Below are 4,231 nucleotides of genomic sequence, written 5' to 3'. Positions count from 1 at the left end.
CTCATCCATACAAAGGTTTACCTTTATTTTCACATAAATGCAAAATACATTTTTGACTTATGTTGACTTGTCTTCTTTTCACTATGTGACAAAACACAGGGTTAATTTGTTTGTGTGTGATTATTTATTATTATTATGTTTTGGTTATAAACTGAATTACTGACAGCAAGTTTGAATGACACATCATTGCCATGGCTGCAATGGAATTAAATAAATAAAAGACCGGGTCTACAGTGTAATTGCCTATTAGAGGCTGGAACATTGCACACTTATGAGGCTCTTTCCAACAAAGACCATTCTGTAGTTTAAACCAAAGGGCAATCATTTTACATATGAAGCTAGTATGGAAATTGTGATGGCCTCATACAAAGATAGGAATAGTAGGCCCATAATAGCTGTGGCTTTGCCTGAATGATCCCTTTTGAGTGAACAGTTGGATATGCCATTGCCTTCAAACCATTTTAGCAATCCACCACACTGTCAGACAAAAACGGTACTACATAGTTTCTGTGTTTTGGTCAATATATAATATATTTTACAGGTGTAAGAGTCTTGGAGTAATTGGCATTGGGCAGCGGCAACTGAGGCCCCTATACGCCACCTGGAGAATCACACTAACCCTGCCAACCGCCACTCAATTACTCCTCCACTCTTCAAGCAGAGTCGCTCTCTCAAACACACACATGCACACACAGTAGTCGCAGAAGGATGTTCGTTGGAGGCACAAAAAGCAAGAAACTGGCTCTCAGCGAAGATGTATAAATAGTCCCCTCACTGCACAACATGTACTGTTTTCATGTAATTATGGTGCAGGAAAGGCCTGGTTTTGTGAGGAGCACTTTTGGGTAACCACCGGGGTCTTAACAAGCGATTTGGTAAAGAAAACGGTTGCACCTGGCTGAGCTGGTGTGTTTTGAACTATGGAAAAGGAAAATACAAAGATGTAAGAGGGAGGAGAAAGTGAGACAGAGACACTGTGGAACTGTAGAGAGGTTGAGTGGCAGAGTGGGCACTCTCTCCATCACATACAGTTCAATCCGCACACTCACACTGATGCGGGAACACCTGGAGTTGATGAGAGCCAGATGTTGTGGCCAGATATGCTTTTGATAAAATGGGAAATAAGAGGACTTTACAATTAGCTTAAGCCAGAAACAGACGCTAACTGGCTCAAATTGGTGATTTTGGTCGCCCACATTGTTCTGTTTCACTTGCCAACATGCTGGATTGATTCAATTTACACAAATCCTTTGAGAATCAGTAACTAGTTCACAAAACCCAAGAAGACTGACACTTTATTGGCAAATTATTTTTAAGACAACCAAATACACAAAAAAATGGCTAATTCTGAAGAAAGGTGCTGGTATTCATAACGAAACAGTAAAGTTAGAGACGTTATGGTTTTACTTTGGTGAAACAGAGTTACATTGTTCTAAAGAACAAGCCAGGATTTGAAGCAGAGGGAGGACTTGAACACAAGGGGGAGCAATTATGCTTTTGCTGTGTTTTCTAGGCCATACAGCCAGCCTCATTCAGTGCACAGCAATATTTTCCACTCTATTGTTTCATGCTAGAAATCAGGAAGTCCTGAGTGCTCGTTCTGTCCCTCTTGTGTGAAAATATACTGAACAGGACCAGTTAGTCTAATCAACCTGATCACACCTACCCACACAAGACATGTAAATAAGGAACATTCACAAAAATACAAAAATCAGAATTGTACCCCGATAAATACAAACTTTTTCAAAACACAAGGGCTCAACGTGAATACTAAAAAGAAGCATTATAAAAAGTGATAGAAGTGTGTTATATATATACATATATATGTATATGTGTTATATATATATATATATATATATATATATATATATGTATATATATGTGTGTGTGTGTGTGTACATACACACACACCTGGAACACCTGGAGAGCTGGTGCAAGGAGAATAACCTTCACAATAATGTGAAGAAGACAAAAGAGATGATCGTGGACTTCAAAAGGACCCCCCCCCCCCCCCCCCATATATATAAAAGGATCTGCAGTGGGAGTGGTCTCCAGCTGTAAGTACTTGGGTGTACACCTGAGTGACAACCTCAGCTAGGGCATAAACAACACCAGACTGATCAAGAAAGCTCATAAGAGACTCTACTTCCTCAGACGGCTGAGGCGAGCTGGTCTGGTAAGCTCATGAGTTCTCCTCCTCCTTCTACAGTTGTGCAGTGGAGCTCAAGCATCAACTTGTGGCATTGAGGCTGCACAGCTGCAGAAAGAAAAGCTTTGCAGAGAGTGGTGAAGGCTACACAGAAGTCTGTTGGAGTCATTCTCACCACCATCACAGACATCTACACCTCCAGATGCAGGAAGAGGGCCATCTGCATCATGAAGGACCCCACTCACCCAGCATACACACTTTTTTCCCCGCTCCCCTCAGGAAGGAGGTTAAGGAGCATTAAGTGTAGAACCACTAGACTGAGGAACATCTTCTACCCTGAAGCTTTTAGACTCATGAATCTCTAACCAGAATAATCACTGTGAAAAATCACTTCATGTTGCTGCTGATCTGTTTCTTGTTGATGTGTTCATGCATGCTCATCTGATCACACAGACTCATGTTCGTGCTGCTGTTTGGCGTATTGCTTTTATTGTTTTTATGCTATTAGTGCTTAGTGTATATTTAGTTGATGTTTTTTTTTTCACATATTAGATCTTATTACTCTTTTTCTTTTACATCTTATTGTTGGATGTAACTGAGACCCTGTGTACATAATTTCACTCCACCACATGTACCACGTGGTGCGAACAACAATAAAGAATATCTGAATATGAATATATATATGAATGTGTAGGAGTAGGAGCCAAGCACTGACATTAGCACTAATTTCGGGTACTGTAGTTGCTTCCAAAACACAATGGAGCTCAACAAGCGCCTTCTTAACACTTGTACAGGCCTGTGGCATTGAGTGATTTGAATTCTTACTCTAGTGAGTTTTCCTCTTCCGTGAATTAATTAGTCTTAGCCAAAGCGGGGCCACATTTGTCATTTGAATTTATGTTAATGAGTGCTGAGGTCTTGTGAAGGAGCTGATAGGCCAGAGCAGCTGCTCTGTCCTTGTGGGGCCTAACTGTCTCCCCTCCCTTTTTCACTGCTTCATTTCACTGTCTATTCCTCTGTCTGGCTCCTCACCCCATTCCTCTCTTTCAAGTTTTTGTCTGGTCCCAACCACCACCACCTCCATAATCACCCCTCCCCTTCTATCACACACATTCGGACTTACACACACACCACTGTCTATTCCTTCAGCTTCCTCTATTTCCTCCTCCCTATTCCTGTGGCCTTATCATTCACTGCTCTGCCCTCCTGATGGTCCTGAGTGTCATGACCTGTCAGAGGAGTGGATATGGCCCATGTCCCAGGCTGATAAGCCAGCTAATTACCCAACACTTCACATGAAGAAATAAATTGGCACTATGATGAGCACACATGCAGAATTGTATATGGGCAGTAGATAGAACTGGCATCCATGAAAAGTCCAGGTAAGTATAAAACAACCAAAGTGTATAAAAGTTACAAACAGTTAAATATTGTAAACTTGCTCAGAAAAAGCAAAAGATAGCAGAATCTACTTTTCTCCACTCGTGCGTTATGTTGTTACAACTGAAAGCTGGTTGAAAAGTCAGTGGCATATCTTGGCAGCAATTTTTTTGGAGCCACGCACTCCAATCCTGCCTCCCAGGCTCCCAATTTGATGGAGCAGAAATAAGCACTTTGGTGCTCTCTCTGCAATGTTCAAAACGCAGCATCAGCGGAGTGAGAGGTCCATGTTCTGAAGTGCTCCATTTTGAAGTTCGCCTTCAGCTGCAGCCAAGTGTTTAAGACCGTGTTAGAGGACAATCCAGCCAGGCAACACAATGCACTTTCGCCTACTTTTTGTCCACCTGCAAAGCAAACTGCGACATCGTTTCAGACGTTTCACAAACATAATGATCAGTGGAGAACTTTTTTCAGATTTTGATTATCTCCAAGTCAACTTTGAACAGATTAATTAACCACAGTGGCCTCTAAAATTTGGATAATATTAACTTATTTTTTATTCTGGTACTTCAAAGGTTTTTCATGATAACAAGTTTACTAAATGTTCACTGTTTAAAGGATGCGTTTTTAATACTTGGGAAGTCAAACGAGACTAAAATTAATTTACTGTAGAGCTTCTAATAGGCTTACCATGGAGTGTTG

The sequence above is a fragment of the Nematolebias whitei genome, chromosome 8 (assembly GCF_014905685.2).
Source record: "Nematolebias whitei isolate Nwh7 chromosome 8, NemWhi1, whole genome shotgun sequence".
Lineage (NCBI taxonomy): Eukaryota > Metazoa > Chordata > Actinopteri > Cyprinodontiformes > Rivulidae > Nematolebias > Nematolebias whitei.
Note: the sequence above shows the minus strand (reverse complement) of the source record.